The sequence below is a fragment of the Eschrichtius robustus genome, chromosome 1 (genome assembly GCF_028021215.1).
Source record: "Eschrichtius robustus isolate mEscRob2 chromosome 1, mEscRob2.pri, whole genome shotgun sequence".
In the NCBI taxonomy this organism is placed as follows: Eukaryota; Metazoa; Chordata; class Mammalia; order Artiodactyla; family Eschrichtiidae; genus Eschrichtius; species Eschrichtius robustus.
In genome coordinates, this window is record NC_090824.1 from 150494587 (window position 1) to 150512122 (window position 17536).

The 17536-nt window shown below is 36.5% G+C and overlaps 1 protein-coding gene across 3 annotated transcripts in view; it reads left to right on the forward strand.

The window, feature by feature from the left end:
* TTC23 (tetratricopeptide repeat domain 23) overlaps positions 1–17536 on the forward strand; it is a 114733-nt gene that overhangs the window by 521 nt on the left and 96676 nt on the right. The window lies entirely within an intron of this gene.

Below are 17536 nucleotides of genomic sequence, written 5' to 3' on the forward strand. Positions count from 1 at the left end.
AATTATCAAGGGAAATGAATATTTTTGTATGTATATTGTCATACCTAGCATAATAGACAATCCAGCTGTTAAAAGATATAAGAGAAAATTATCGTCATCTTTGGACCCAAGTTTTGTGTATATTTGTAGATTCAGAGATCCAGGGACAGATCTGCTAACAACAAAGGAAAACATAATATTGGTATTTGAAACAGAATCAGTAGGTAATGAATGTAAGGATAAATTCTCAAAAATGAAATCCAGCATTTATACTTTCAAAAATGATATTTTCACTAAAACTAAAATATAAAAGTTCAGGAAGTACTGATAAATGAGGATAATATATATTAAAACATATTTGAAATAGCAACATTTTTTAAAAATCCAGCCCAATAAAAAATTCCAAAATATAGCATCTTAAAGATTCTTCAAACATTAATTCAACTAGTAAATATAATACCTTGTAGCACATCTATACCTCTACAAGGCCTAACTCAGAGTAGGTATGCAATAAATATTTCTTGAGGGTCCTCTGTTAATCCATATATGGGGATATAAAGTAATAAAATACAGTCTCTCAAGAAGCTCATACTCTAGCTGGGAGAAAGAGACTCAAAAAGTTTAAATGAAGACTTCTGGATAGTTTTTGGTGCATAGATGACTGCTGTAGACCCTAGGTGCTTCAGGTGCTCAGATCAGTGTGAGCAGAAATATTCAGGGAGAGTTTCACAGTAGGGTTAAGACACATTTTGAGCTTGAGCAATGAGCAAACTTTCAGTAGATAGAAAAGAAATGAAACGGCATCCCGGGTAGTGGGTGAGTTGTTAGCAAATATGTGAAGCCTAAAGAATAGAGAATAATTAGCTCTGATGCAGCAAAAGCTTCATTTGGGGACCTTGGTATAATAAAAAAATTTTTTAAAAGCATGAGAAGTTACACGAAAAGTCAAAATTGCCAGAATTAAGGAGTTTGATCCTGCGTTTTAAAGGTAATATTTGAAAAAGATAAAACTGACATTGCAAGAACAGAGACCAGAAGCTAAGGGGCTAAATACTATAAATAATGGAGTGCAGATTGGTAACAGCCTCGTAAGACATTTTCTCCAAATACCTTCACATGGTTGAATAACATAAATCTTGATGCATTTCTTTCTATTCTTCTAAAGCATTGAGCTTATTTTTTGTTAAGCACTACAAATATAAATTTTATTACATGAGGTGTTAGTTGTGGTGTAATAAAACAGTAAAAGTAATTGTTTACATTGCATCAGTTCTTGCTCCCTTTCCCTCAGAATTTAACGGTTTCTTGGTTCTATTTAACTGAATTGAAGGAATTTCAACCAAAAAAAAAAAGTTGTGACTGAAGAACACCATGGGAAGATGGGAGATATTTGTACTCAGACTGTAGGCTTTCACCTGATCTGTTTCTCTGAGACAAAACTCAGTTCCATACCTCAGTGAGCTGCTACCATGTACCAGATGATATCCTCAGTGTTGGGCAAAAAAAGGTGAATCAAGAACCATCTCCTCCCAAAAAAGCTTCAGGGATACCAAGCAGGGTATTTGTCTCCTGCTTCAAAATTTGCTTCAAAGAACCTGAAGGTCATCTATTTTAAATTCTTTTTTTTTTAATTGGAGTATAATTGCTTTACAATGTTGTGTTAGTTTCTGCTGTACAACGAAGTGACTCAGCTATATGTATACATATATCCTCTCCCTCTTGGACCTCCCACCCACACACCCCCCCTGCATCCCACCCATCTAGGTCATCACAGAGCACCAAGCTGAGCTCCCTGTGCTATACAGCAGGTTCCCACTAGCTATCTATCTGTCTTGCTATTCTAAATTCTTGATCAGTGGTTCTTAATCGGATAGATGGAGAAGGAGGTTATCTCTAGCTGTGGAAAAGAATCCTGAGACAAAGTCCCCTGATGACAAATGTGGTAGACTGCAATGCTCACCAAATATTCCATTTACTCCCCTGGATATCTAGCCCTCTTTGGAGTTAGGGAGCAAATGAAATATTAGCAGAAGTGAGGTGAGTCACTTAAGAGCAATGGTAGTGAAAAGCCCATACACAGTTTTTCAATCTCTGTTAGTCTACCATGACTCCTGTTGATGTACAGTTAAACCTTGGTCAGCCTGGATCTCTGAAAGACTGTGGATCAGACATTCCCACTCCCCACCTCCATCTCCACACCCTACTAAATCAAGTGAGTCTGTAGCATGTAACAGTTAGTATCTTACCTCATTATAGCCTAACTGATCCTGACTACCTAAGCTCTTATCAGCTTTTCCCCTGGGGATATCGGCATTTCATTTATTTCAGTTTTCTTAAGAAAAAAATGCCCTAATCAACTGAGTTTCATCTATCAGGTAGATGATACATTTGGGGGAAAATCACACTATAAAGATGGTTTGATTGTTCATCCAGTAAACATTTATTGAGGCCTATTAGGTGTCAGGCAATAATACCATGTGACCCATCTATTCGTAGAGCCAGAATGTTAAGATTGATTTTCAAAATTTTTGGAGCCTCTGCCATATTGTCTTTGGGAATCAGTGCTGCCCTATCTTATGAAAGTCTTGTAGTTATAAGATGTATAAAAGTCAGAATTACATATAAAACTGCATGGTGGTTTCATAGCTATTTTTTAACAGCTTTAATAAGGTATAATTTACATACTATACAATTCACTCACTTTAAGGATATAACTCAATGATTTTTTTAGAAAATTTACAGAGTTGTGTAACTATCACCACATTCCAATTTTAGAAAATGTCCATCACTGTAAAAAGATACCTCATGCCCATTTGCAAGCACTTCTTATTACTACCCCCAGCCCAGGCAATCAATAATAAAATTTCTGTCTCTATAGATTTGCCTTTTCTGGACATTTAATACATTAATGCAAATGGAATCATACAATATGTGGTATTTCGCATCTGGCTTCTTTCACTCAGCATGTTTTTGAGGTTTATCCATGTTGTAGTATGTGTCAGTCCTTCATTCCTTTTGTTTTTTTATTGAAGTATAGTTGATTTAGAATATTATACTAGTTTCAAGTATACAACATAGTGATTCAATATTTTTACAGATTATATACTCCATTTAAAGTTATAACAAAATAATGGCTATATTTCTCTGTGGTGTACAATATAACCTTGTTGCTTATTTGTTTGATACATAGTAGTTTGTATCTCTTAACCCCATACCCCTATCTCACTCCTCCCCTCTTCCCTCTCTCCACTGGTAACCATTAGTTTGTTCTCTATATCTCTGAGTCTGATTCCATTTTGTTATATTCATTCAATTCTTTTATTTTTTTTAGATTCCACATGTAAGTTGTAACCAGTATTTGTCTTTGTCTGACTTATTTCACTAGGCATAATACCCTCTAGGTCCATCCATGTTATTGCAAATGGCAGAATTTTATTATTTTTTATGGCTGAGTAATATCCATTGTATGTGTATGTGTACATATATATATATATATATATATATATATATATGTATGTATATATATATATATATATATATACATACATATATATATATATATATATATCTCACATATTCTTTATACATTTGTCTGTTGATGGTTGCTTCCAAATCTTGGCTGTTGTAAATAATGCTGCTATGAACATTGGGTGCATGTATATTTTATTTTATTTTCTTCAGATATATGAGTGGAATTATTGCTGGATCATATGGTAGTTCTATTTTTAGTTTTTTGAGGAACCTCCATACTGCTTTTCATAGTGGCTGCACAAATTTATTCCCACCAATAATGTATAAGGATTCCCTTTTTTCTGCATCCCTGCCAACATTTGTTATTTGTGGTCTTTCTGATGATAGCCATTCTGACAGGTGTGAGGTGATATTTCATGTGTATTTGATATGCATTTTTCTGATGATTAGTAATGTGCATCTTTTCATGTGCATGTTAGCCATCTGTATGTCTTCTTTGGAAAAATGTCTATTCAGGTCTTCTGCCCATTTTTTAGTTGGGTTGTTTGTTTTTGTTATTGAGTTATGTGAGCTGATTATATATTTTGCATAGTAACCCCTTATTGATCATAGCATGTGCAAATATTTTCTCCCATTCAATAGGTTGTCTTTCATTTTGTCAATGGTTGTCTTTGCTGTGCAAAAGCTTTTAAGTTTAATTAGGTCCCATTTGTTTATTTTTGCTTTTACTTCTTTTGCTTGAGGAGACAGATCCAAAAAAAATATTGCTACAATTTCTGTCAAAGAGTGTTCTGCCTATGTTCTCTTTTAGGAGTTTTATGATTTCAGGTCTTATATTTAGGTCTTTACTCCACTTTATTTTTGTATATGGTGTGAGGAAATGTTCTTGTCTCATTTTTTTACATGTAGCTGTACAGTTTTCCCAGCACCACTTACTGAAAAGACTGTCTTTTCTCCATTGTATATTCTTGTCTCCTTTGTCGTAGAGTAATTGACCATAAGTGTGTGGGTTTATTTCTGGGCTCTCTATTCTGTTCCATTAATCTATGTGTCTGTGCCAGTATCATGCTGTTTTTATTCCTGTAGCTTTGTAGTAGTCTGAAGTCAGGAAGTGTGATAACTCCAGTTTGTTCTTTTTTCTCAAGATTACTTTGGCAATTTAGGGTCTTTTGTTGTTCCACATAATTTTTAGGATTATTTGTTCTAGTTCTATGAAAAATTTCATGGGTATTTTGATAGAAATTACATTAAATGTGGAGATTGCTTTGGGTAGTATGGACATTTTAACAATATCAATTCTTTGAATCCAAGAACACAGGATATCTTTCCATTTCCTTCAACAAGCTTTTATAATTTTCAGAATTTAAGTCTTTTACCTTTTTGGTTATGTTTATTCCTATCTATTTTATTCTTTTTGATGCAATTTTAAATGGGATTGTTTTCTTGCTTTCTCTTTCTGATTATTAGTATATAGAAAAGCAACAGATTTCTGTATATTAATCTTGTGTCATGCAACTTTGCTGAATTCACTTATTAGTTCTAATAGTTTTTTCGGTGGAGACTTTAGGGTTTTCTATATATAGTATCATGTCATCTAAAATAGTGACAGTTTTTCTTCTTCCCTTCCACTTTAGATGCCTTTTATTTCTTTTTCCTCTCTGATTGCTATGCCTAGGGCTTCTGATACTATGTTAAATAGAAGTGGTGAGAGTGGGCATCTTTGTCTTGTTGCTGATTTTAGAGGAAATACTTTCAGCTTTTCACCAATTAGTATGATGTTAGCTGTGGGTTTGTCATAAATGGCCTTTATTATGTTGAGATATGATACCTCTGTAACAACCTTGATGAGAGTTTTTATCATGAATGGATGTTGAATTTTGTCAAATGCTTTTTCTGTGTGTATTGAGATTATCATGTGATTTTTATTCTTCCTTTTATTAATGTGATATATCAGATTGATTGATTTATAAATATTGAACCATCCTTACATCCCTGGAACAAATCCCACTTGATCATGGTGTATGATCCTTTTTATATATTGTTGAATTTAGTTTCCTAATATTTTGTTGAGGATTTTTGCATGTATATTCATCAGAGATATTAGCCTGTAATTTTCCTTTTTTGTACTACCCTTGTCTGGTTTTGGTATCAGGGTAGTGGGAGCCTCAAGGAATGAATTTGGGAGTGTTCTGTCCCCTTCAATTTTTGGAATAGTTTAAGAAGGATGGGTATTAGCTTTTCTTTATATGTTTGGCAGAATACCCCTGTGAAGCCGTTCAGTCCTGGACTTTGGTTTGTTGGGAGGTTTTTTTTATTATTATTACAAATTCAATATCTCTACTGGTGATCGGTCTGTGCAGATTGTCTCTTTCTTCCTGTTTCAGTTTTAGCAGGAGGTGTGTTTCTAGAAATTAGTACATTTCTTCTAGATTGTCCAATTTGTTGGCATATAACTGTTCATACTAGTGTCATAATTTTTTTTTATCTCTTTGATATCAGTTGTTCTTTTCTTTCATTTCTTGCTTTGTTTATTGGGGGCCTTTCTCTTTTCTTCTTGATGACCATGGCTAAAGATTCATCAATTTTATTTATCTTTTTAAAAAAAACAGCTCTTGGTTTCATTGATCTTTTCTATTTTTGTCTCTATTTTATTTCCTCTCTGATCTTTATTATTTTCATCCTTCTGCTGACTTTGGGCTTTTTTTTTTTTTTCTAATTCCTTTAGATGGGAAATTAGATTCTTTGAGATTTTTCTTGTTTCTTGAGGTAGGCTTGTATCACTATACACTTCCCTCTTAGAACTGCTTTTGTTGCATCCCACAGATTTTGGAAAGTTTTGTTTCCATTTTCATTTGTCTCAAGGTATTTGCTGATTTCCTTTTTGACTTCTTCATTGACCCATTGGATTTTTAGTAGTACATTGTTTAGTCTCCATATGTTTGTGCTTTTCCCATTGTTCTTCCTGTAGTTGATTTATAGTTTCATACCACTGTGATCAGGAAAATGCTTCAGATAATTTCTATCCTCTTAAATTTGTTGAAACTTGTTTTGTGGCCTAGAATATGGTCTATCCTGGAGAACATTTCCTGCACACTTGAAAAGAATGTGTATTCTGCTGTTTTGGGATGGAATGTCCTGTAGATATCTCTAAAGACCAACTTCTCTGTGTTGTCATTTAAGACCACTGTTGCCTTATTGATTTTCTGTCTGGATGATCTGTCCATTGATGTAAGTGGGGTGTTAAAATCCCCTCTTATTATTGTATTATTGTCAATTTCTCCCTTTATGTCTGTTAATATTTGCTTTATATATTTAGGTGCTCCTGTATTGGGTGCATATATGTTAACAAGTGTAATATCCTCTTCTTGTATTTTTCCCTTTATCATTATATAATGCCCTTCTTTGTCTTTTGTCATAGACTTTGTTTTTAAATCTATTTTGTCTGATACGAGTTTTGCTGTCTCCACTTTCTTATTTCCATTTGCATGAAATATCTTTTTCCATTTGCTCTCTTTCAGTCTATGTGTGTCTTTAGCTCTGAAGTGAGTCTCTTATAAGCAGCATATAGATGGATCTTGCTTTATTATCATCAGCCACTCTATGTCTTTTGATTGGAACATTTAGTCCATTGACATTTACAGTAATCATTGATAGGTATGTACTTATTTCCACTTTATTAATTGTTTTCCAGTTGTGTTTGTAGTTCTCTGTTTATTTCTTCTTTTTTTGTTTCTTCCCTTGTGGTTTGATGATGTTCTTTATTGGTAGGCTTGTATTCCTTTCTCTCTAGTTTTTGTGTATCTACTATAGGTTTTTGATTTGTGGTTATCTATATATATGTTGACCTATAACTATATCTACTTGTTTTAAAAAGGTAGTCCTTTAAGTTCAAATGCATTCTACAAGATCTACAGTTTTTGCTCTCCCTCCACCCCAACATTTTGGGTTTTGATGTCATATTTTACATCTTCATTTTTATCCCTTTACTGATTATTGTCATTATAGTTGATTTTACAATTTCTTTGTCTCTTGATCTTCATGCTACCTTACTTAAGTGGTTGATCCTCAGCCTTTACTATACATTTGCCTTTACTAGTGGTATTTTTCCTTTCCTGTAGATTCTTGCTTCTTGTTATTACCTTTTCTTTTCCATTTAGAGAAGACCCTTTAACATTTCTTTTAGGGTAGGTTTAGTATTGATAAACTCTTTCAGTTTTTGCTTGTCTGAGAAGTTCTTTATCTCTCCTTCAATTCTAAATGATAATCTTGCTGGGTAGAGTATCCTAGGGTACAGATTTTTCCCTTTCAGCACTTTGAGTATATCACACCACTCCCTTCTGGCATGCAAAGTTTCTTCAGAAAAATGAACTGATTAGTCTTATGGGGGTTCCATTGTACATGACTCTTTGTTTTTCTCCTGCTGCTTTAGAATTCTCTCTTTAAATTTTGCCATTTTAATTATGATATGTCTTGGTATAGGTCTGTTTGGGTTCATCTTGTTCGGGACCCTCTGTGCTTCCTGTACTTGAATATCTGTTTCCTTCTTCAGGTTTGGAAAGTTTTCAGCTATAATTTCATGAAATAAATTTTCAACCCCCTTCACTCTCTCTTCTCCTTCTGGGAAACCTGTAATGCAAACATTGGTAACATTAATGTTATCCCAAAGGTCCCTTAAACTGTTCTCATTTTATGAATTTGTTTTTCTTTTTGCTGTTTGATTGGGTGATTTACATTATTCTATTCTATTTACATTATTCTATCTTATATTGTTCTATCTTCCACTTATGCATTCTTCTGTATCACCTAGTCTCCTATTAATTCCTTCTAGTGTGTGTTTCATTTCAGTTATTGTACTCTTCAGTTCTGACAGGTTCTTTTTTATATTTTTCTAGTTCCATGTTAAAATTCTCACTGTGTTCATCTATTCTTTATTCAGTTAGCATTCTTATTACCAATGCTTTGAATTCTTTATCTGGTGAATTGTTTATATCTATTTCTTTTTTTTTCTTTTTTTGGCTGCATTGGGTCTTCGTTGCTGCATGCAGGCTTTCTCTAGTTGTGACGAGTGGGGGCTACTCTTAGTTGCAGTGCGCAGGGTTCTCATTGTTGTGGCTTCTCTTGTTGCAGAGCACAGGCTCTAGGCATGCAGGCTTCAATAGTTGCAGCACGCGGGCTCAGTAGTTGCAGCCTGCAGGCCCTAGAGCATGCAGGCTTCAGTAGTTGCAGCGCATGGGCTCAGTAGTTGCAGTGCGCGGGCTCTAGGGTGCGCAGGCTTCAGTAGTTGTGACGCACAGGCTCAGTAGTTGTGGCTCGTGGGCTCCAGAGCACAGGCTCAGTAGTTGTGGCACACAAGCTTAGTTGCTCCACAGCATGTGGGATCTTCCTGGACCAGAGATCGAACCCACGTCCCCTGCATTTGCAGGCAGATTGTTAACCACTGCACACCAGGGAAGTCCCCCATATCTGTTTCTTTAGTAGTTTTTTCAAGGGTTTTCTCTTGCTCTTTCAATTATGACAAATTCCCGTGTCCTCTCATTTTGCTTAACTTCCTCTATTTCTATGAAATTAGGTGAAATAGTAACCTATTGCAGTCTTGAAGGGGTGTCCTTATGTGGGAGCATCCCTATACATTCTGCATGTCCCCAGTGGCCTTGGTGGGAGAGCAGGATTTGGCGTGAACACAAGTCATGTCTTTCCTCAAGGTGAACTGGCAGCTATCACCTTGGTAGAAGGTGGGGCTGGAGATGGAGGGGCTAGAGCCAGAGCCAGGTGTGAGCTGAGGCTTCCCCTCTGCTCAGTGGCTTTTACCACCATACTGGGGTTGGAGGTGGGTGTCAATTCCTGAAGCAGAAACCCTGAGGCTCAGGCCCAAGCTGCCTCAGTTCCCTTCAAGTGTGTGCTCTCCTCCCTCCCAGCACTGACACCACTGCCCCAGAGGGGAGCTGCACTTGAGCAAGAGGGGCTGGTGTGGTCACTCAATATGTGTCAGGGCACAGGCTGTGACAGTCCAGCTGGGGTCAGGGATCTGGACTGCTTTTGATGTGTTGCCTGTGTAAGCAGCAGGAATGTCTGCCCCTGCCCTGTTCAGATGCCACCTCAGGCCCAAGACTCCTTTGCCTCTCACAGCTGGGCTCTCCACAGAGCAGGCAGGGCCTGCGTGGGGTCTCAGCATGTGTTGGGGTGTGAACGGTGGTGGTCCAGCCACAGACAGAGACACAACTTTTCTGATGAGCTACCTTTAGCACCAGCAGTGGCTGCCCCTGCCCTCTAGATGCTGCTTCAGGTCTGAGCCAAGTCTGTGTCTCACAGCTAAGATCCCAAGCAGGACTTCAATATTCACTCAGCTCAGGCTGTGGCGCACACCATGGTAATCATGAGAAACCAACCAGTCACTTGCACAGCCCTCAGTCTGCTCCCTCTGCCCTGCCTTGGGAGCAATCAAGTGGGCACATGATACTCATGAGTGGAATTCAGGCTTCCCACAGCCTTCCCGTTAGTCCCACTGGCATTCCAACCAGTCATGGGGACTTGTCTTCCCTGTGTCAGACCCCAAGGCTGGGGCACCCAATATGTTGCTCAAACCACTCACTCCCCAGGGAGGATATCTACTTGTGTAATCTCCCTTTTCCTCTGAATCTCCTCCCAGGGGCACAGGTACTGACCTGATCTCATCTATTCTCTTCTTGCCTGATTCTGTGTGGATCTTTCTTACAGCCATGGTTGTACAGGAGTCTTTTTGCCAGTCCGCAGTTAGTTTTCAGTGAGAATTGTCCACGTTTAGATGTATTTTTGATGTATTTGTGGGGGGAGGTGAGTTCTGTGTCCTCCTACTCCACCATCTTGATCAGTTTCCTCCTCATTCCTTTTTATTGCAAAATATTCCATTATATGGATACTACCACATTTGTTTTATCCACTCACCAGTTGATGAGCATTTGGATTGCTTTCAGTTTTTAGCTATTGTAAATAATAGGACTATGAAGGTATTCACAAGGTTTTGTGTGAATGTGCTTTTAGTTCTCTTGGGTATATACCTAGGAGTGGAATTGCTGAGTCATATAGTAACTCTGTGTTTAACTTTTTGAAGAATTATGCAACTGCTTTCTAAAGTGAATGCATAATTTTACATTCCACCAGTGTTGAATGAGGGTTCCAACTTCTCCAGATCTTCACCAACACCTCTAAATGTCTGTCTTTTTGTTTATAGTCATTCTGGTTGTTGTGAAGTGGTTCTCATTATAGTTTTGATTTGCATTTTCCTAATGACTTATAATGGTACCTTTTCATGTGCTTATTGGCCATTCATATATCGTCTTTGTAAAATATCTATTCAAATCTTTTGCCTATTTTTTAACTGGGTTATTTGTTGTCTTATTATTGAGTTGTAAGTGTATTCTAGATAAAAGTCCTTTATCAGGTATATGATATATTTGCAAATATTTTGTCCCATTCTGTGGGTTGTCTTTTAGAGCAACGAAAGTTTTTAATTTTGATAGAGTCCTATTTATCTATTTTTTTCCTTTTATCTCTTGTGCCTTCGGTGTTGTATCTAAGAATATTTGCCTAACCCAAGCTCATGCATAGTTTTATGTTTTCTGAAAGTTTTATAGTTTTAGCTCTTACTTTTATGTCTGTGATCCAGCTGGAGTTAATTTTTGTATATGGTGGGATGTAAGGTTCCAACTTCATTCTTTTGCATGTGCCTATCCAATTGTTTCAACACCATTTATTAAAAGGACTATTTTTTCCTGATTGATTTATCTTGGCATGCTAGTCAAAAAATAATTGACAGTAAATGTAAGTGTCTATTACTGGATTCTCAATTCTATCCCATTGAACTCTATGTCAATTCTTATGTCAGCACCACACTCTTTTGATTATTGTAGCTTTGTAGTAAGTTTTTAAAATGGGAAGTGTGATTCCTCCAAGTTTGTTCTTCTTTTTCAAGATCATTTTAGCTATTCTAGGTCTCTTACATTACCATATGAATTTAAGGTCAAATTCTGGGGGGGAAAAGGCAGCTGGAATTTTGATAGAGATTACATTAAATCTATAGATCAATATCTGGAGAGGATTGCTGTCTTAATATTATTAAGGCTTCTAGTCCATGAACATGGAATGTCTCTCCATTTATTTAGATCTTCTTTGACTTCTTTCAGTAATGTTTTCCGGAGTGAAAGTCTTGTACTTTTTTGTTAAATTTATCCCTAAGTATTTTATTCTTTTTGATGCTATTGTGAATGAAAATTTTTTCTTAATTTCATTTTCAGATTGACAGAAATACAATTTTTGTTTCTTTTGTATCCTACAACCTTGCTGAAATTGGTAGTTCTAATAGCATTTTACTGTTGTTTTTGTTTTGTTTTTTATTTTGTTTTTCTGTGTGGATCCCTTAGGATTTTATACACATAAGATCATGTCATCTAATAATAAAGTTTTATTTCTTCCTTTCTGATCTGCATACATTTTATTTCTTTTCCTTGCCTTATTGCACTGGCCAGACCATCCATTAAAATCTTGAATACAAGTGGTGAGAGTAAACACCTTTGCCTTGTTTCCAACCTTAGGAAGAAAGTATGCAAACATTCAGTGTTAAGCGTGATGTTAGCCTTAAATTTTTAAAATCAAGCCTTTTATCAGGTTGAAGAAGTTTTTATCATAAGTGGGTGTTGGATTTTTCCAAATAATTTTTCTGCAGCTATCAAGATGATCATGCAGTTTTTGTCCGCTATTCTATTAATATGGTGTAGTACATTAATGATTTCAGATGTTAAACAAACCTTGCATTCCTGGGATGAATCTCCCTCAGTCATAGGGTATAATCTTTTTATATGTCACTAGGTTTCATTTGCTAATATTTTGTTGAGGATTATTTTGTGTCCATATTTATCAGGGGTATTTGTTTGTTGTTTTCGTGGGTTATCTTTGTCTGGCTTTGGTATCAGGATAACACGGGCTTCAGTATCAGGATAATACTGGCTTAGTAGAATAAGTTGGAAAGGGTTCCTCCTCTTTTTTCTGATAGAGCTTGCAAAAGGTACACATTATTCTTTTCTTGAAAGGTTTAGTAGAATTCACAAATGAAGCTATCTGAGCCTGGGTTTAACTTTGTATGAATATTTTCAGTTACTAATTTATTTATTTGTTATAATTCTATTCTGATTTTTTATTTCCTTTTCATTCAGTTTTGGTATTTTGTATCTTTATAGGGTGTTTTTCCATTTCACAGCTTTTTGATGCCTCAGCTTACATATTGGCAAAGTTGGTGTTTAACTAGTGTACTCTCATACAGTCATAATGGTTGTTATTTCCTAGGAGCCAGTAACCTCCTCAAGCCTCCCTACAGATCCCCACAAGTCAGCACCCAAAGGTTAACACCTGGAACAGCAGGGGACATTCAGAATCCAGCTCCAGCATAGTTGCCATCTATACGGATTAGTTGGTCCTCCTGCTATACCAGTTATTAAATTTTTGAATATCACCTCTTGGAAATGGAAGACTGAGACCCCGCTTCAGACCTCTACTTCCTCCCACTTTGATCTGGTGCTGATCATGTGCTTCAGCATTCTACTGGACAGGTCTGGCAGAAGGAATAGTATCAATTGATTGGGTATGTCTGACTGGCAGTTGTGGGCCAGTGGATTGAGAGACCTGGGAAGCCAAGCCCAAGAAGGTAATATGTGGGCCTGGGCTGATTTCTACTGAAAATTTAAATCCCAGCTATGGCTATTACAAAGAAAAGAAAAGTGACTGATGATAAGCAGGTAGCTCAAAGTAAGTGAACTGAAAAGTGTGTCTTTGTGCTAAAGGTGTTACTATATGGTAACACACACATTGAAACAGACACATATTTAAAGGAAGGTCACTGATTCAAATGCTTCCAGAAGCCAGGCAAGTATCGATAACATTCCTCATTTCATTGATTCAGAGATGCACATTTCTTTTGGCATCTAAACATCTCTGAAACTGGAATTCATGTTACAACCGATAGTAAATCATAGTTTAATGGCAGTGTTGTTTCTGTCTTAGTGTTATAAAACACTAGTGTGTCATAATCAGATGTTTTAGATTAAATTCAATTCAGGAAATGAGTGGCTAGTGGCATGGGCCAGGAAAATCACATCCTTTTATGTCAGCCTTGCACTTTGAAAGAGAGGTATGGATACAAAGACCTATTCTTCTACAATGAGAAAAACAACAACACAGGAGGGATGACAAATGGCAACTACTTTGTTGCTTCTGTGTCCAGGAATCAATAGAGAGCAGTGGCAACTGGCAAACTAGAGAGTGCATCCTACCTCCAGGGGCAGCTGCCTCTCACCCCCTCCCCCACCTAATTGTTGCCTGTGGTGACATAGGCCCAGTGTTCACAAGTGTTAGGTGTCTTCAAAGGAAGCCAGAAATCCAGATCTTTATGTGAAACTTCTAATTTTTAAATAATGGCTCAATTTTTTAACTGGCCAAAAGGAAAAATAAGGGGGGTAAAGGGATTAGATCCAACATGTGAGTGCTCAGATTATAACCTCTGTTTTAAGGATTCACTATTAAGAGAGACCATGAGACAAACCAAAAGTTGAGCAAAAAAAATGAAAAAGAAAAACCAATTTCAAAGTTTAACACTAGGTTCAGAGGCCCAGAATAGCAAATACTGCAGGACATATTATTTATGTAGCTTTTAAAATTTCACCTCTGCCTCCCCTAAACAGAAGATAAGAAAGTGTGGTAAAATCTGGTAAAGATATTGCATTTTCTGATTATTAAAATGTGATTACTTTAAAATTGCATTCTTAGGTTTACAAAGCAAAAGCATTTGATTCCTACTACTATAGATTGTGGTCAGTGAAGGGGTGAATGATGTGGTGGGAAACCACCAAATTATTAGAAGACCAGGGTCCTGATTCTGGCCATGCAACATAGGGCAAGTAATTGAGCATCCCTCAGCTTCGTTGTCCTCATTTATGAAATAGGGATAATCATACCTGCCTCTGTACCGCACATGGCTATGGTAAGGGCCACATGAGATAAAATATGTGAAAGTATAAAGTGTTATGTAAATATCTGTTGTGGGTATTTCCCACATTACATGAGTAGTTGGGACAGCACAGGTTCTGGAATCTCAGATTCCCCATCCCAAGCTACTGCTGTTTCTCTAGACCACAGCACCTATTGAATTGTTTGTCTCATCTTGCCAATAGGGCAAGAGCTTATTATAAAAAAAAGTCAGCCAAATCTTAGAATCAGAGCCTCTGTACAGTGTGGCTTAGGCAAAGCTTAGATGTTGAACCTGAAAGATTCGCTTTTCACATTTTGAAGGGCTACCCAGGAATGAGGGGTTTGCCCAGATTATAGTTCAGCCTCTGTATCTTTCTCATAGTTTGACCTTAGGTTTGTTCCTTCCCTCTGTGTTTGATATTTTCATTCTATATTGCTTTATGAAGAAAAAAAAAGCTCCTACTTCCTTCCTGGTAAAAGGTAAAGCTCTATTTTGGATTATTAAGGAGAGGGCACACTTCAACACTTGCCTGCAGCCATCTCAAATCTTATTTGGAAATAGGCATGGAATAATTTATAATTTTTTTAAAGAAAAGGAAAAATTATTAACTTTAAAAAGGTGTCATTCAGAACTAGTGACCTGTTTCTAACTACTAAATTAGACTTTATATATAAACTTTCTTCCATAACCTCAAATTCAATCTGGCTGAGACCAAATTGATTGTCTAATCAACAGGACAATTGCTCTCTATCTTGCTACTTCTGTTCTTGACATCACCGTTTTTAAGGGTTGGTAAACATTTTCTGTGAAGAGACAGATAGTAAATATTTTAGGCCATGAGGGCCATAGGGTTTTTGTTACAATTCTTCACCTCTGCTGTTGTATTGTGAAAGCAGCCATAGACAGCATGTAAGTGAATGAACAGGGCTGTGTTCCAATAAAGCTTTAGTTATAAAAACAGACTGGACAGGATTTGTCCCATTGCCAAAATGTTCCAAGCCCTATTCCAGAGTCTCAGGATGAAAATATCAAGAGTCGGTCTTGATTGTCCCCCTTCTTTAATTTTTACATCCATGTAGCTCTCAAATTACAATAATTATTCCTTTCCGTAATCCTCCTCATCCCTCCCTGCCCTGCCCTTTCCTTTCCCTTGCTACTATGCACCTGAATTCATTCTCTACAATTGCAGTAACATACTCACCCAGTGATTTTTTTCAACTCGTGGTAAGAAGATGGCTTCAGGACCATATTCTTTTACTGAAGAAGTATCAGAATTTCTTGGGGCAAGTTTTAAGAACCATATAGAATATTCTCATTTTATTTTTAGGGAAAATGCCTACTTTGTCAGAATATAAACTATAGAAAGTAAAACTTGATGAAATCTTCTTGAGTGATGGATCATGGTTAAAAATGGTCGTGAAACATTGCTCAAATTTAGAAATTCCTGAAGTATGTAGTGCTTGCATTTGGTGATGCTTAATGTGATGTTAGGTGGAGCACAAACACTTTAAATATTAATATGTATGTTTTTATTTTAAAGTGTATTAGGAGAAAATATAACATCAAACTCATAATGTCACTTACTGTTTATTAGGATGAAGCTGAAGCAAGTATTTAAAAACTGTGCAGATTCAAAGAAAAAGTTAACAATATTGCAGGCAGAATACAGATATGTTAAGGTACTAGAATATCTGAAGTTTGAAAATCACTTTGCCTCCGGTGGTTTCCATTATAATATATTTGTCTACTAATTACAGATCAGTCTCACAGGAGCATTTTCATTTCTCTTTCCTGATGAAAACCTTCAGGGGCTCACCACTACCTGCCAAATAGTCAGTCAAACTATTAGCCTGAAATCAATGTCTTCTAACATCGCTTCACCCTTCTACTTTTCCTCTACCTCAAGGGTCTCCCAAACAATGCTCAAAATATGGTTGCATAAGATTTAATAGATACTCTAGAAAAAGAAGATTTCATGGTCAAAAAAGTTAGGGAAAGTGCTGCATACTATACCCCTCTGCAGTATATTCACAAGGAATTACACCACATGAAAGCCTTTGAGAAAATGTGAAGAAACCTATTCATGTTTATCTATTTATTTGATCCTAGAACCCTTCTTTTGTGGAACCAATATTTGTGTTTCCCAGCTTATTTGATCATCTTTGGCAGTAACCTTCCCTCATAGATTGTGCATTAATGTCTTGTGACTCTAGTGAACTACAGAGATTGGTTTGGAAAATTCTATGCTACATCCATGGCCCCTAGCCCCCAAACGTACCAGCCAAACTGAACCACCAGCAGTTAGTCATATACCCATTTCACTTAACACCCCTGAGCCTTTGCTAATTATTCACTCTACTTGGGATGCTTTCTCTTCTCTGTCCTTGTTCTCTGAAATCTTTTCAATCAAACTAGCTGAGTTGCAGCAACAGAAAATGTTCACATTTCTGGAGTCTTACCGCTACCCACTCTTCTAGCATTGCTTACAGTAGGAATCCAATAAATATTTGTTGAATGAATAAATAAATGAATGACAATAAGGTGAAATTTTAAATAAGTTATCCATAGTAAATTATAGAATTGGAGTTTGAAGTATCCACATGGGGAGTAGTGTTAATGGGGAGGGATCTCTGAAAGGCTGATACATATATATGGTTTTTTAAAACAGCTTTATTAATTGACATAAAAGTGCACAATCTGAAAAACACACATGAATATATATACACACATGAAACTACCACCACAATCAAGAAAATGAACATATCCATCACCCCCCAAAATATCCTCATGCCCCTTTGTAATCTCTCCATCCCACCCCTCCACATGTCTCCTCCTTGCCCCACCACTCCGCCGTCTCACACCCTTCAGGTTGAGACAACAACTGATCTAGTCACTAAACACTGATGTTCATTTCCTAGAATTTTATATAAATAGACTCATACAGTATGTACTCTCTTTGGTCTGGCTTCTTGGACTTAGCATAACTATTTTGAGATTCATTCATGTTGTAGCATATCTGTTCCTTTTTATTGCTGAGTAATATTTCATTATATAGCTATACCAGTTTGTTTATCCATTTAACTATTGATGGAC